Genomic DNA, 17,505 nt, shown 5'->3' with positions numbered 1-17,505 from the left:
ATAAGAAACAACAGCACAATAGCTTGCTTCTGCTTGGGGCCATGCTTTTGTTTTCTGCATCTGGGAGCACTTATGCCTTGGACCCCAGGGCTGGGGCTGGTGCCTGAATCAGGCCCAGAGCCACCTGGTTGGAGATGTGAGGAAGGCAACTCTAAAGTCTTAACACTGTAGTCTTACCCCGTCAGGCCACTGGTGCCTGGACCATCTTCCCAATTTTATACCTGACTTCCCTGGATTGTCTGACTGCTTGGTTAATAATGATAGGAAGCCTCTCACATATAGCTGAATATTGCCCTTTCCTTCCCTTTGACCTTGAACCTCAGCCTTTGGGTCTCAACACATCCTGCTTTTGAGAAATGCTTCCTTAAAAATCTTTCCACCGCCAGGGCCCCACAGGTGCTGGGTTCTCTATTGTTGGAAGGTCTTGTGGCACCAGAGCTGTGGCATTGCAATCTCTTCAAATGACTAAATGGGCAGATCAAGCTGTCCCCTACCCCAACAGAGATGAAACTGCTTCCTTTCAGATCTCATCAAGTTCAATCAGCTTAGGAACACCTCTTCAGAGGGCCTGTTTGTGATCTAGAGTAATTTATAGCCTCACTAAAATGTCTCACAAAAGACAAATTAATACTCAGACTCTTTTCAGCGCCTCTTTTGAGAAGGAGACTTTGACCCAGGGCCAAGATGTGGGAGGCCCGCTGTTCCCCTCCCGTCCTGTTGGGTGGTAGCCGTCACAATCACACCCAGCCTGGCCCGAAGTCCTGTACAGTTCAGAATTGGTCCCTGCTTTTGATTGGTTTCTGTGTCTGTCTTTGTTTCTCAGTTTTCTTTGGGGTGAACCCATTGTTCCCTGATCAGAGGAGCACAGCGGGCACACGCTCGGCTTCAGGGACAGGGTAAGAGTTCAGAGTGTTTTTGCACAGCCTGGTTGGGAGCCAGGGTCGCCTGTCCTCCTTGGAGGATCTCGTCAATGATTCCAAACACTTTTCCTTAGGCGGCATTGTAACATTATATGACTAAAATCCAGTGAAGTCCTTGAGGTTTATAATGAGAACAGATGAGATCCCCTCCTTATTGTCCAGCAAAAAGAAGACTCGGTGTCTTAGCAGAGGGAAGGGCAGGCAGGCTGAGCTAGGGGAATGTTGAGAAAAAGAGTAACATTCAACGTGCAAAGGAAGACCGTGATTTGGATCAGTGGGATCTCAATTTTCATATTTTTATATGGCATGATTAAGTGAACGTTTTAATAAGAAGCTAGGATGTAAACTTGTTTCTGTAATGAGACCCCCTGATTCTGCCCTGCCTACACAAAGTTGGTCAAGATCATTGGTTTATGGACTTGATTCCATTTGTCCACTTTGACCCTCTGCTCTTTATCTTCAAAACATGGCATTTTCCCTTTAACCAAGGTTCATGAACTTAGAAGTTCTACTTCTGTGTTTGTATGCTAGGGAGGGTATCAGAAACTGGTGTGTGCGTGTGGGGGGGGGTATGTGTGGCCTGTGCGCACAAAGTTATTTGCTATTATGCTTTCTTACAAGGCAATGATAGAAAGCAAATGTCTTTCAAAAGGGAAGGATTAAGTGAATATGGTATCTTCTCTTAACAGAATACTGTGCAGATAGTATAAATGATGTTTGCTAAGTCTATATGATTTTTAGGGGAAATGCTCCTGAGATACTAAAGAACAAGACACACTGTATGTAATGCTTACAGTCAGGTCAAGTGGGGAAATTCCCCATTTATGCCTAGAAGAACGACAGGTAAAAAATGCAGTAAAATAAATGTCAACTGAAGTTGCCTTTGGATGGAGACCTTTGGGACGCTTTTTGCTTTTGATTTTTACAATTTCTTTAACGATCAGTCATTGCTATTATGTTACATATATACACATGTATGTGTAAGTATAGATACCTGTGTGCATATGATATATACCTGTATCTAAGCATAGATATGGATATATATATTTGAAAAGCAAAAGAATGACACGAACTCGGTCATGAAATAGGTGTGTGAGTGGCTAAGACCAAACCTGTTCCTGGGAGTCAGGGGCGAGGTCAGTGGTCTGTGCCTGCAGGCTGTGTGTGAGCAATATCATCATCAACCAGGAAAGAGATATGTATGTATGAATAGATCCTGAAGTTTCCGCCTAAATTAAAACAATCCTTTCCCTTGAGGATAGAGACAGTCTTAGGAGCCTTTATGCTAATTGTGATTACTTGAAGCCTCCTGTTGAAAAGCATTTCCAACCTGGGGATTTAAAATGCAAGCAAACAAAACCCCCATTGTGCTGACCTTGACCAGGCTGGTAGCAGTTGTGTGCTTTGTGCCCGAGGGGCTTTGGAGCTGGGCTGCTCTGGGTGGCTCTGAGGGTCTGCCTGCCCTGAGTGATCAGGATGGACACCGCGACAGGTTTCTCTTTAAAAGACCAGCGTTCCTCTGCAGCTTCTTGGGACCTCAGGAGCATCCCGACCACCTGCTTGCCCACTTCTTCTGGTTATCACAGAGGCAACTGTCCCCCTTGAGCCAAACTAACCTGCCCAACTCCAGGCCTGTGCCTAGACCTTGGGACAACAGGGCAGAGGTTCAAAATAAAAAATAAAGTCTGCTGAATTTTCAAAATATCTGTCTCTTGGCCCCAGATAAGTCGTATTGACTTTTCTTTAACTCCTACTTTAAAACCTCTATTGTCTAGTACAATAGCCACTGGCCACACTGGGCTGTTTAAATTTAATTTAAATTAATAAGATTAAACAAAATTAAAAATTCAGTTTCTTAGCTGAACTAGTCATATTTAGAGTGCTCAATAATAGTAAGTAGACAAGGTACACAGAGGTTTCCATTACAGCAGAAAGTTCTAAAAGTTCTACTGATTTATACTACAATTTCTTTTATCCATACATTTTTTTTTTCTCTTTTAGTTTCTCAACCTGGGGCAAACAGCCAATTAAGGGGACATGGAATGATGACAAAAATGATCTCAAGTCAAAGAAGAAGATGGAATGGTTAGGAAGCAAAATGTTTACCCATTTACTTAATCATTGTAGAAGCTATTCCTGTGCAACTATTATGTGCTGGGCACTGGCCTAGGTGCTTGAGCAGAGGAGACAGACGAAATCCTTGCCCTCAGAGTCCACTTGGTTGGTAGTAGACAGCATTTTAAGGATATCTGGTATGGAGACAACAGCCTTGTGTTTTTTGATGCCCTCTGAAAACTTCATCAGTTAATAATCCAATTCAATATAATTGATATGTATCTTAAATTATCAAGAATGTAGTTTACATACATCAAGTAACCTTTTACAAAGGATACTATCAAAATAGCTGAGTTACTTTCAATTACTCAAAAATAATTTGGGTGGTGGCCTCCTTATTCTTTTTAAGTTGAATAACTATCATTATTTATCACTTGAAGTACCTTGTTTTTATGAATTCCTATTTGTAGATGGGTTTTTATTTTTATTTATTTATTTTTTGTTTTATTTATTTTTTATTTTTTTGAGAGAGAGGAGAGAGAGAGAGAATTTTTTGTTTTTTTTTTTTTTGTTGTTGTTTTTCTTTTTTTATTGTTGGTCGTTCAAAACATTACATAGTTCTTGATATATCATATTTTACAGTTTGATTCAAGTGGGTTATGAACTCCCATTTTTACCCCGTATACAGATTGCTGAATCACATCAGTTACACTTCCATTGATTTACATATTGACATACTCGTGTCTGTTGTATTCTGCTGCCTTTCCTATCCTCTACTAACCTCCCTCCCCTCCCTTCCCCTCCCCTCTTCTCTCTCTACCCCCTCTACTGTAAATCATTTCTTCCACTTGTATTATTCTTCCCTTACCCCTCACTTCTTCTTGTATGTAATTTTGTATAACTCTGAGGATCACCTTCCATTTCCATGCAATTTCCCTTCTCTCTCCCTTTCCCCTCCCACCTCTCATCCCTGTTTAATGTTAGTCTTCTTCTCATGCTCTTCGTCCCTACTCTGTCCTTAGTTACTCCCCTTATATCAAAGAAGACATTTGGCATTTGTTTTTTAGGGATTGGCTAGCTTCACTTAGCATAATCTGCTCTAATGCCATCCATTTCCCCTCCAAATTCTATGATTTTATCATTCTTTAATGCAGAGTAATACTCCATTGTGTATAAATGCCACATTTTTTTTTTATCCATTCATCTATTGAAGGGCATCTAGGTTGGTTCCACAATCTTGCTATCGTGAATTATGCTGCTATGAACATCCATGTAGCAGTGTCGAGAGAGAATTTTTTAATATTTATTTTTTAGTTTTCGGTGGACACAACATCTTTATTTTTATGTGGTGCTGAGGATCAAACCCAGTGCCCGGTGCATGCCAGGCGAGCGAGTTACTGCTTGAGCCACATCTCCAGCCCCTGTAGATGGGTTTTTATTGACCCTTCTTCCTATTTCTTTTCACGCCAACTTAGTTTTCTTTCCATGTCTGCCTCTTGAAAGTGTATTACCCTGGATAAGTCACTGGAACTATTCTATGTCTCAATCAGAAGATAAAAAAGCAACAGAGTGAACACTGACATAAATCTTATTAATCAAATGCCTGAGAGGGCTTTCTGCAGCAAGCAGAGACTAGTTGGGATTTGATAAATCCGTACACTTTCTTTTTCCCCATCCCGCTCTCTTTCTTGTCCCCCACCCCAAACCCCTAATGAATTCTCTTCTTAACCTTCAGACTGGTGAAAAAACAGAAGTCAAACAGTATTAGGTTAAGTATTTGCCTAGAGGAAGAATTCGGTTGTGATAGTAAAAGAATTGTGTCAGAACAGGTGAGGAAGAAATTAAAGTCTTTCTAGAACACTCCAGGGGTTGGAATACATAATTCTTCCAGGTGATGGTAGGAGTTTTGGAAAGAAAGAGGAGACATATATTTCAACTGCTTTTGAAAAGTGTAGGTCGAGATCAGGGCAGAAATCCCTAATTTAAAAATGATGTCAAAGACAGTTCCAAGATCCCTGATGGATGGCAGGCAGTCTGACGTAGTGGGAAAAAACACAGCATTTACAGCCAGGCAAATATCAGTCCAACTCCAGCTCTAACACTTACTAGCTGTGACAACTTGAGTAACTTAACCCCTTTTGTTTTTGTTTTCTTATTTGGAAAATAAAAAGAGCAATAGCGATAGTATCTACAATGCAGGGCTGGTGCAAATGTCCTGCGAAGTGATTTGCATAAAGTGCCTAGCAGGCAGTAGGTACTTGTATTCATTCACACTAGTTGTTTAAAATGTCAAATTCCAGTGGTTTAATGGAATCTGGGTTTGTTTTCTGCCCATGTGATAGACTAACTGGAGAAAGCAGGAGGCTCTCCTCCACATGGTGACTCAGGGATCCAGGCTTCCCTCTGTGACTCCCTTTGGCTCCTCTAAGTGGAGGACACAAGAGGCCTTCTTAGCTGTCATTGAATGATTAGTCTTTCATCTTGTGACTTTCCAACCCCGTGGGACCTGAATTCCTCTGCTTCCAGGTGGCAAAGGGAAGGAGAGAGTGGGGAAGCTTTATCGGTTTCTTAATGTGAGGCATTTGTTTTGGGTCACATTTCATTGATGAGCCCTGGTTTTGTTGTCTCACCCAAACACAAGGAGCAGGGGCACTCAGTCTTAGCTCAGCAGCCACCTCTTAGCAATGATTGACTGCTCTGGAAGGTCTGCCAAATGTTTTTGGCCAACAGCTACCTATTTTGCCCCAAGTTTCCATACATGATAACCATCCTTACATGATTGGTATGAAAAACACAGTCAAGTGAATAGCGATATTTTTGGATAGTAAAGTAAGTATGCTATAGAATTCTGAAAAATAGAGGAGAAAATTCACAAACCCAGAGCAGAGGAGTTTAAAGCTAAATGAGCAAACTAGTTTATAAGAATCAATAGTGTTTTGGGTTATATTTTATTTGGATATATTTGGAATGAGTGTCATATTTTTATTAACCCATCAAACTATTTGTTAGATGGATGATGACACTGGGCTATGCATGGGGTGTGGGCTGAGAAGGGCCCAGAGATGAGTAAGACCTGGATCTTGCCTTCAGACTTTCTAGTCTGGTAGGGGCGGGAAGATACAGATCCTCAAAGAACCACAAAGATAGGCCGTTTGGGCAGTGCCCTGGGAAGTACGCCTTGCTATGGGATTTGAAAAAGGGTGGGATGGTTTCCGTTCAGCATGATTCAGCTGCATGAGAACATTCCAGACACTCAGAGTGTGAGTCTGTCCTTGTGTACCTGCCCCTCGATACCATCTCTACTTGTTTCACAAAAACACCCCACTTTGTTTCTCAGCTCTTATCTGCTCCATCCCTGCTGCCCACAGCAGAGAGCCTTCCCTTTCTAACTCTGGGTCCTTGTCTGTCCCTTCTCCCTGGCAGGACCTGGCTTCCCAGACTCAGTCCTGCCCTGGGTCTCTGCTTGTGGTCCCTCTCAAGAGCTCTGTTCCTGTGGGCTGTGATTCCTAGGGATGGCCTGGCATACTTGACACTGCCCGGTCTCCTGGGCTCTTTTCTGTCTTGGGGTTGGAGGATGGACCACTCACTCCATGGTCATCCCTGAAGGGTGCAGAGATTTTTCTTATGTAGAAATGAGGCCTTCATCACTGGGATGGTTGACTCCACAGAAAGATCCTTCTTTACCATGGACTCAATTTAAGATGGAATATTTTCAGTTTCATCTGTACCACATGTCAGGTATCTCAGGTATAAGGACACTGAGGTTAATAATAAGGGATAGCAACCCCTGTGATGCAGGTAGGGAAGGAGCAAGGTTGAGACTTGGGGAGGTCAGGCCTGTAGTTAACCAGCCAGGAAGTCTAATAAGCAGAGTTCCTCTTCAGTGCCCCTTGGTCCCAGTCCAGGGTTCTTTTAGCATGTCACAAAATGCCAGGGGAGTGCAAATAAAAGAACTGAATTTTATCCATCGAATTCTATTCAATAATACATAATAGGATATTGCAAGTTATAGGAAATTCTTGAGGCTCATGACACCTTTAGCAAAGAAATAAGCCCTGAATGGACTGCTGCATCCACAAAGCACTGAATCAAGGAATTAGCAGGTGCATGGAGCCCTGAGGGTTCCTCTGAGGCAGAGAGTGAAGGCAAAGTCACACCCTCTCTTCAGCAGCAGCTACTGACTGTGATTGCCCAATCTGTGAGTGTAGGGGACCAAAGGCCCTTTCCCCTTGCTTGTGTGATCTTCATCTGCCAGGAGCAAGATCTGAGACACCCGGGTGAAAGTGTGCCTTGCTCAAGTTAGCTGAAACTGACATTGAATTTCAGTTCCACTATTACTGCTTCCCTTTCAGATTCTCAGGGTGGAGTGGCGGGAGACACAGAGGAAGCTAGGCTGATGGCTGAGGAGGGCGCCAGAGAGAGAGAGAGAGAGAGAGAGGAATTTGCAAGCAGGGTGGTTTGATGGAGCCAGAGAAATGGGTTGTACTGAATCAAGGGGCAGCTTTGAGAATGACAGAGCTTAATGCAGGTGGAAAGGATAGAAAAGTAGCTGCAGGACAGGAAGTGGAGAGCCTGGTGGGGCCCCTTGGGGATGTTCATTAGGGGACAACCAGGCCTCAAACAGAAGCAAAGTGATTGGAGGAATGAATGGCGGCACTGAGTGTCATGGGTAGGTGAAGAGTTCAGAGAAATGGCCTCCAAAATGAAAAAAGACCAAGTTCATGGCTATCCCAGGGCCCAGGTCCTGCCCTGTGTGCAGAAACAGAGCCCTGGGCTGCTTTGAGCAGGTGTGGAAGTTTCCTGTTCCGTGCCAGGCTACAGTCATTTACTCCTGTTGGTTAGGCCCAGTGTATGTGTGTGCACGCATGAGTGCATGCATGTGCGTGCGTGTATGTGTGTGTGTGTAAGACTTTCTCCCAACTCTGGTCATGACCACTATTTTAAAATACTAAGTTTCTTAAGTGTTCCATGTCTGAAAAGGTTAAAAAACCCAAAAAACTCCTTTGAGATCAGAAAAATGAGCAAATAGGAGAACAATTCAACAGAAAGAACCGGAAGTGGCCTTTGAGAGGCAGACATGGCACCTAACCCGGCAGGTGGCCGGATCGCTGAGGGCCTCCATTTCCAGCAAACATCCGCCAGACAAACGGCAGAGGATCGACTGAGACATAAGGAAACTCACCTTTGGCTAATGCTGTGGGAAATTGAAACAGGCCACCTGTTCAGAGCAGGCTTCGGAGGGTGTGGTGTGAACCCCATGTGTCCTAGGGCCTGAGGATCCAAGAGCCAGCAGGGCAGTTGCTGCGTTGGCAGAAAAGGAGGCAAGGAAGGTACCCGGGTGGTGTGCCTGTCCCTCAGCCTGCAGCCAGCGTGAAATGAAAGGGTCCACTCGTGGGGCACTGATGTCTTCCCTGTGTGCCAGGCAGCAGGGACACAGCGGGGAGCAAAATGGACAGAGGTCACTGCCCCCACCTGGGGTGGGGGCGGCAGGCAGTGAGTGGACAGACAGGCGGCAGCGACCATGTTATCTTCAGGTACCGCAGCGGGAAAGTGGAGCTGAACGGGGCTTGGGGAGAGCAGGACAGTGGCGAGGCCCATGGGAAGATGGCTGGAAGGAGCTGATGGGGCTGTGCTGCAGCTTCTGGGGAGAGGAGCTCCAGGCTGGGGGGTCAGGAGCGCAGAGGCCTGCAGGGAGCTGCAAGGTGTGTCCTGGAGGCTGCAAGCTGCCATTGTGGCCAGAGCCCTGGGAGAGGGGCAGAGAGAGGCGGGGATGAGGTCAGAGAGGAGCCAAACCTAGAACCTGGGCTCTTCCTGGAAATGAGACGAGGCCCCCGAGGTGAAAACCGTACAGGATCACAGTGTTCGGGCTTATGTTATATGACAGTCTCTTGGCACACTTACTAGGTGTTAGATGTTACTGTTATTCCACTTATTTAAATAGTGTGGGGAGTCTGGCAAATGGGTGGCTACAACATGTGTGTCACCTCTGTGCTCCCATCAGCATCTCATATATTGGTTCTGACAGAAATTGAGGGTGTCAGATAGTAGATATGGGAGATGACTAGCCCCTTCGGCCGGAAACTAGATTAACGAGTGTCCTGATTTTATGACTAATTGCCTGGTGAGTGGAATAAGCATTGATTTAGCCTCTACTACATGCTGGATGCTGAGGCAGACACAGATAGTAAACACGGAAATGAACAAGACCGATGGGGCTTCCTGCCCGTACAGTTATCTCTTGATTCAAATCTCCCCTTCTGAGCAGTACGTGAGACTGACGTGAGACAAAAATGATTGTCCCAATCCAACATTGAAAAGTGCAATGAAAGCTGAGTGTGGGGCTTTCTGGAATGCCCTGCAGAGGGCCTCACCTTGTCATCAGGAGAGGCCTCTCCAAGGAAGGGACTCTTTAGATAGAGAAGGGCAGAAGGTGTTCTGATGGGATAGGACCCTCAGGGAGGGGGAGGAAGCATGTGCAAAGGCTCTGCGGCAGGAAGGAGGAAGTGGACACCCAAGCCTGAAGGACAGAGCATGGACAGAGGAGTGGGATGGGCCTGTGGGGTGGACAGTGCAGGGCAGGATATCTTGGTATATGGGGATTTAGTCCTTTATTCCAAGTGCTGTGGGCAGTGTGAAAGGGTTTTCAGTGTGAAAGGGGTGCCTTTAAAGTATTTGTATTCAATCAATCTGGCTGACTTTGGAGGGTGGCCTGGGCAGGGACAAGAGTGGACTTGGGACCTGTTGAGAAGCTGCTGCAACCATGGAGTTGTGGATTGCTCCACAGTGAGAACTGAGTTGCAGTGAGGTCTCCTTAAATATCACCGCCACCTAAGGGCCTTTTGAAAAACCCTCCCAAATAGCATCCTTTGCGGTGTTAGCCCTGCTAAGGTGCCCGTTTCTGACCAGTCCTACGTTCACTAATGCTGTGAGCCCTTGATGTAAAGACCCATAGGCACTGGATTTGACCAGGCCTGGGATCCTAATTCTGCCCTTTCCTGTCTAGGGCTTGGATAAGTCTCTCAATTCCTTATTTCCTAAAATGAACAAAATTAAGCTTCCCTCCTGGGTGATTTGGGAGGATTAAATTCAATAACCAGGATTTAAAGTTTGTCCTGTGCCTGTGTAGGTAGGCAACACAACAAAGACTCATTTCAGACTATTCTCCAAATGAATAGGATTCTACTGAGTCCCTTGAATTGGGTTTCTATACCCCAGGAGCACCCGGGAGAGCTTAAAAGGCAGTGATGGTGTGAGATATGGGAAACCATGACCTTTACCTTGGGGCTTCGCAGCCCACTGTTGGCCTGAGAATCGAAAATATGGATGATTTCAAAGGGTCTGAGTGAAAGGTGCTGACCGAATGTGAGATATAACCAGGAGAAGATTAGTTTTGTATTAACTCATTCTCAAGGTATTAATACATATTTAAAAAGAAAAAAAATCACAATCTTGACTAAGAACGTGGTCCTGAAATGTGGTGAGATCTGGTTAGTGGGTAGGGAGCCTGGCAAGATTGGCTCCTACAGATTTAGTAGCTTGAATGTTTGTAGGTGTATTCTTACCCTTCACCCGCTCCTCTGACAGTTCCTAACATCTCTTATGTAGCTGATATGATGCTGGTCATTGTCTACTGGTGACACAGACTTGGCCTCTGAGTCTTTTTCTTCCATAGGAGACTGTGAACTTCTTGACTTGATTCTTTAGTTGGAAACCAAAGGGCAAAACTCTGTTTTTTCAGTTTCATGATGTGTTTTAACTTTTTCCTTTAAAATGTCAAGATCTCACCCTGTGCATCATCAGCTCCTGAATTACATTATCTTGAAAGTTTCTACTCACACTTTTACCATTCTTATTTTTAAACCCTTTAAAAACAATGAACCTCAAACAATTCAGCTCATGAAGTTACAGAGGATAACAAGGTGGTTCAGAGATGATTTAAAAAGCAGACAGTAAATGCACTTGCGTAGACTTCAAAATGTGCAGTCTTGGGCTCCAAGGTCCACTGACTGGTGTCTGGTATTGAACCTGAGATGGGAGGGGCCGGCAACGTGTGTCCTGCTGTGCCCATTGTCATGTGCTCCTTGGTCCAAATAGTCTACCTGATATGCCTTCATCCCTGAAAAACATGCATTTGACAGAGACATGACCCTACAGTAGATTTGCCAGGCAAATTGTGAGATATGAGTCATGGTTCTATTTGTTCTGCAATTGCGAAAATTGCAAAATTTTTTATCAAGATAGAAACCGAAACCTAGAGTGTCACCTTATGGGGAGCCCTGATGCTCTCATAGCAGACTGCTCTCTTGACCTTCCCCCCAGGGCTGCAGTCACGCTATACCTCTGCCAGGGAGTTACCCCACTGTTTAGTGCTCGGTGCCCAGAAAATTGCCACCAGGAGGCCCCTGTGAACAGTCTCACAAACATCTGCTGTCAGCCTGGTCCCTGGTAGGACACTCTGTTGTCTCAGGCCCCTTTCCTCCTCCTGCTCAGGCTCTGAGCCCAGCCCTCCCTCTGCCTGGTCTGCACCCACCCTGCAGCTGGGCTCTCCCTAGTCACCACTCTCCTGTCCTAAGTCCCCTTCTCTTCAGAACCCTGCTTTTTGAAAACAGATCCCCACGAACGTACTAATGCTTTTACTTCTTCCAGGAAGGAGAAGCTACCTTCAAATGATCTTTGGTAGCTAAGTGGCATCTAAGCTGTGTGTCACGGAGCCCTAAGCTTCCACAAATGTGTCCTGAGGTCACCACGAAGAGCTTGAAAACTCCTGTCCTCCACCTTGGTCTCAACCAGGGTTGGTCTGCTTTTATCTGCCTTCCGCCTTGGGGTCACACATTCGGCCAGTGAGAGGGGGACTCTGGAACCAAACCAGGTGCGTTTGAACCCCGACTCTACCCACTCCCAGCTGTGGGGTGTTGGGCAGGTTCACTTCTCTGCACCGAGGCTTGAACAACAGCAGGGTCTGGCGGCCAGGGCGGCTGCTGGACCAGATGAGGTCCAACATCCTGCACAGAGTCAAGGCCAGTTAGGAATTTGCTATTATGATCCATACAGGGGTACTCAGCAAGATTTCATATGAAAGAGGGTTGCCACTGCTTTTAAAATAGGCAAAACAAACAAAACCCCAAACTCCCACTACCTTCACTTAAAACATGAATAAGTCATTGGAGCGCTGCCACCGAGGGCAGGCAGGCCCGTGGGCGCCTCTCAAATCCTACCTAATGTGGGGCTGAGCTGGCCGCAGGTCTGCTCATCGACTAGATGAAGCAGCTCGCGAAACCAGCATTTACATCTGTAGCTGCTGACCTAGGGGAGGGAGTGGAGTGTAATGTCTGGGCATTTGATTCATTCTTTGACTTCTTTTTTAAGGTTGTTATTAAACTAATAATATTAGGCTGTTCACATCATGAGTGCCCAGCAAGAGGCCGTTGGCGCACAGTGTGATGGCGGCCATGTGAAGACAGGTTTCTCCATATTTGAGGACTGAGGTCATGAAATGCTGTGGAAGGAGGCTGTGGCGTGTGCTTCCTCAGGGAGCTGTACAACCTGGCCACGTGGTCCTCATTTCAGCACTGGTGGGTCGGGGAGATGAGCTAAAAGGAACCAGACACCGGAGCAGCCTTCAAAGATCTCACCAGGTGGCCAGGACCCTGACAAGACAGGGGGATCTGTTTCCAAAAAGCAGGGTGTGCATGGGGTACCGTGAAGGGACATGTTTAGGGACACCTGCAGGTCCTCTCTAGTTCCAGAACAACCATCTGAATTTTGTTCTTTCAAATTCAGTGTGAATTGTGCTCTGGCTTTGTGTATTTTGAATCTGGTGCAACTACTCATCAGAGACGTTGTGGGTTGGGGGAAGAATGAGGTTTTGGAATGAGGTTCCCTTACTCTCTGAAAGTCGGAGCTTCTCACCTGTGGCCACCTGGGAGCCCTTGTACCTCCCTGACCCCTGTTGACCTCAGGCTCTCTTCCCTTGCTTCCTCTTCTGTGTCCCCAGGAGTCCTCCCACGCCCCAGGCTGTGCTGACTGTCCCAACACAGAACTTGGCCTTATGGTTGTAGGTAGAAGCACTCAGTGTCAACTGCCTGGGCTTGTCTCCCTCCTGCAGGCTCCATGGTACCCCATGCACACCCTGCGTGGCTCTGATCCCCCTGTCTTGTCAATGTCCTGGCCCCCTGGTGAGGTCTTTGAAGGCTGGTCCTGTGTCTGGTTCGTTTTAGATTTCCTGACCTGGCACCTGGCCTGACCCTCAATAGGTACATAATAAAAGTTTGTGAAATGAATAAACCAGTCCAGTTTTCATTTGTTAGTGACAACATATTACTGACCACTTGTGGAAAGAATCATAGTTAATTTCTAGCCAATCTTGAGGTCCTAGGATGTGGAAATGATGTTCTTTATTAAAAACTTTTATTATTATTATTCTTTTTTATTTGCCTGGACCCAAGGAACTTATTGCATTATTACTATTCCTCACTAGCAATAGTAGCATGCTGGTGTGGGAGTCCCAGGACAGGCTGTCCCGAGTCTCCTGTGAGCATGGAGCACCTCTAGGAGGAAGGGGAAGGACTGAGTCCCCAGCCATTTAACACCAACAGGGCAGCGGCCTCGGGGAACATGGGGCAGTCTACCCTGCCTCCCACATCCCCCTCCACGAGGATGTTCTGAGCAGGGCTCGGAGTATTGAGAGCTAGAATGAGGACAGACAGTCTCCTGCCTGAGTTCAAGTTATGGGGTAGGAGTGGGGTGTTTCCACAGGGTTTTATTGCCTTGGATCTGAGAAATATTTGTTTTTCAGTTGATTAATACTCTGCCATTTATACTGACATGTGGCTTCATTTGTAGAGCACCGAACACACAAGGGCCGCTGGGAAGAACGTGAAGCCAATTTTAGGAAGCATCTATCACAAGCCCCCATGACATTTCCTTGTGGGTCAGTCACAGGGCATCAGAATTTTAATCTTGACCACTGCTTGTGGAAACAGGACTGTCTTTACCTTTGCATCTCCACACTCAGAAGAACATGGTGGGGTTATTTCTTTATCCAGGTAATGGCTGAAGCTAACACTCAGTGGGTGCTCAGAGCATGCCAGGGCCGGTGCTGCTTTACCCAGAGCATTTCATGTGCTCCTGGCAATCAGTTATAAAAGAAGGTGCCATAATATTTTAAAGATGAGAAAACAGAGGTTCAGCAGGTCCAGGGGACCTCTCTGAGGTTATCTGAGTAGAAAGTGATGGTACTGGGATTTGAACCAATGTCTGGCCCTAAAGCCCGGATGCTTCTCACCACACCCCCAGCTCTGCTAATGAACACAGGCATTTATTTCTCTATCCAATGTGGCTCAGTTCTCCAAACAGTTCAGAGCTTTAGAAAATATTTTGAAAATCCCCACTCAGATAGACCTTCAGCAAATATACCTTATTTTGCTTGAGAATTTCCCCATTTATTGCACCTTTGTCTATTCAGCCTGCAGAGCTACCCTCAGGGAACAAAATCCTTCTCCACCTAGAGCTGTGTTTTCTTTGCTCTGACACAGCAACTGGGCTGCTGTACATAGCTTTACTGACGGGGACAGGTGCCTCTGGTTTCCACTGAGGACATGATTGCTGGAGGTCTCTGTCCTCAGCACCCCTTCACCTGCTCTTTCTAGGGCAGGAGAGAGAATGTCTGGCATGGGGTGGTGCTGGTGAGGCTGGATCCAGGCCCACCTTCTAGAATCTGGAGTCCTCACACCTTCAATGGGACATTTACAAAGAAAAGAGCCCTTGTACGGAAACTCGAGGTGAAGTTGCAAAGGATGCTGGACCTGCTGACCCCCTGCACCCCACCCGACTTGCTTGCAGTCTGGGCCTTCTGTACATCTTTCACTCTCACATTACCTCTGAAGAACCGAAGGGAGAAATCACAGGAGCTGGAAATTCCAATGAACCTTTTGTTCTTAGCTGTGCTAAGGTCAGACCAGTCTCATTCTCAGAAGATGGTGAGAGATTAATGGTGTGGGATCCTGGGTGGCGTCAGCTCTCATCTGGGGAGTATTTCAGAGTGTCACGTCAAAGTGAGAAGGAAAATGAAACAATTAGGCAGGTGAATGGGAAATGCATTTTTGTTTCCTTACAAACATTCTTTATCAAGAGGTGTGCTGCCAGGGTCTCCCCTAACGAGCAAACTATAAAAGTTTGCTCTAAGAAGGGAGAGGAAGGGCAGAGAAGGGGAAAACCCCTTTGGGACATCAAGCTGTTCAAAATGGTTGATCTTGCCAGAATCCAACTTTTGACAGCTGCTAAATAAGGCACCTGAGAAAATAACCTCAATTTTGTAATTTGGAAATGGGAAGAGAAAATTCATTAGGATTAAATGCATAGAAAGGGCACAAGGGACTTTCCTGAGCCTGTCTGGAGGCTGTCAGCTGTGACTCACAGTGTCCCTGTACATGGAGAGGAGACACGGGGCGCTGTAAGGTTGAAAAAGACATTTCCTTCCCTCTGGAGTTGGTGCAGGAACAAGGACAAGCTGTAGGGAAAGTCGGTTAGGAAATCGCCTCTGTGCAATATCGCCCCCTACTGGACTCTTGTGTGGAGAACAGCGCCTTAGGGTCTGCAGAGCTGCATCCTCTACATTCAAACACATTTTGGAGTTGGCTAAGATGATCCCCCACAGTACTCCCTTGACGAAAATGAAAAATCCTTTAAATGCACACACACCCAAGAAAGATGAGACATGTCCACGGGAGACGCATGGACTGATGACAGGAGCAGCAGAGAATTTTAAGACTTCAAAAGCCTCCGTTGTTTCCCTAGTGGGGAATTGAGTGCCAGAGAGGGGGAGCTACTTGCTGAAGGTGCACAGCTGGTAAGAGGCAATGGTGGGTGAAGAACCGCCTTCCCCTGACAACCTGGGACAGAGAAACTCATGGATATTCAGGGTGGCTGAATCTTGAGAGAAGTTTCTAGTCATGGAAATCACGGGGCCACTCCAAGGAGGATCTTTTCTTGGCCAAGGTGGGACCGTCTGTGGTTCCAGCTGACCCCAGGAATGGAGTCAGGTTGTCTGGTCCTAGGTCCTTGACAACCCATGGGGCATAAGTCTAGTCAGAGCCTGGGTGATGTGAGAAGCACCTACATGTCCGTCAATCATAGGGCTGGGACCGTTCCCTATTAGAATCACCACATCTAAAGCAGTCTGCCCAGCTGAACTTTCTGCAATGATGGATTCATATCTGCTCAGTCCAGCCCACAGCTGCTACTAGCTGCATGTGACTAGTTAGCACTTGATATGTGGCTAGAGAAACTGAATTTTAAATTTTATGCAACTTGAATTCATTTAAATTTAAATAGTCACTCATCTAGTGGTGACCTGTTGGACAGCATAGTTCTAGAAGGAACTGTTCACACCTACGTGTCACTTGGCCAATGAGTAGTTTCATGGTTAGGGCCACTTAATTAGCAAGGCTGCCTGAAAGGCTCCGCATGGTGTGTGGGATGTGGTAGGCAACACTGGAGCAGGAGGCGAGACCCCAGGATATGCACTCTTGCTTCTGAGTCAGGGTATTCCCGTGGCTTGGGAAAGACCTCATCCCTTACCTGTAAAATTGAGGGGAGGTTGTGGGTCCTCCACCTTTTTTCCACTAAGGCACTCTTTCATTACTTTTTCTCCTATGGACTTTGTTTTAGACAAAACCAAAAAATGCTACAAGCAGCATTTATTAAAAAATAATTAAATTACAAACTGCTAGTCAGAACTTTTATCGTTACCTGCTAAGCAGAGCGATCACATTGAGTTGGTATAATTTCACTGAAAGCAAAAGAAATTTGAAGCACAATTAGCCCGCCTGGTTTCTTTAGGGGCAAATTTAGATGCTTTATGGATTACTTTTTAAAAACATTAAGGATACCTTTAGGAAGCCCATGGTTGCCTGGCAGGATGTCTAGTGGGCTCAGGGACCCAGGTTAGAGTCTGGGACAGATGATCTCCAAGTCCTATCTGGTTCCCTGAGTTCTTCTAATGGGAGGTTCTCATGGGGGTGGGCGAGCAGGTGCAGCACTCCTGGGATCTGAGCCTGTGGGGACAGAGGGGAACACACCTGGGTGGCCAGGCGGGAGGATTTTGTCTATCTCCCTTTTGCTTTGCATGCCGCTTGGGGCCTGCTGGGAGAGCCGCCCAGTCCAGAGCTGGCATGCAGACCAGGAGCCACCAGACACCAGGCCGGGCTGTCCTCCCTGTCCTCTGGACACTACCTCAGTCAGCAGAAGACAGAGCCTAAGGGAAAGGGCCATTTGCTTCCCAGCATGGGACTCTCCAAGGCTCCTGGAAGTGCCACAGAGCGGGTGGTAGGAGGAAACCCAGAGCAATGAGGCAGAACTGGAGAAAAATTTACACAGGAAGCTGTAAGGAAGCCCGCCTCGCCTCTGAGGGGCTGTGAGAGTGGAATGGTTTCTTTGAAGACCACACTTTCAGGTTGAATTCACATGTGTGCAGTACCTCTGGGCGCCCTGGCCTCGGGATTCACCGGATTCTGACAGCAGTTCTCTGGGA

Source organism: Ictidomys tridecemlineatus, chromosome 8 (assembly GCF_052094955.1).
Source record: "Ictidomys tridecemlineatus isolate mIctTri1 chromosome 8, mIctTri1.hap1, whole genome shotgun sequence".
Taxonomy (NCBI): Eukaryota; Metazoa; Chordata; class Mammalia; order Rodentia; family Sciuridae; genus Ictidomys; species Ictidomys tridecemlineatus.
The sequence above is the reverse complement of the archived record's forward strand: the minus strand, read 5'-3'. Positions refer to the sequence as shown.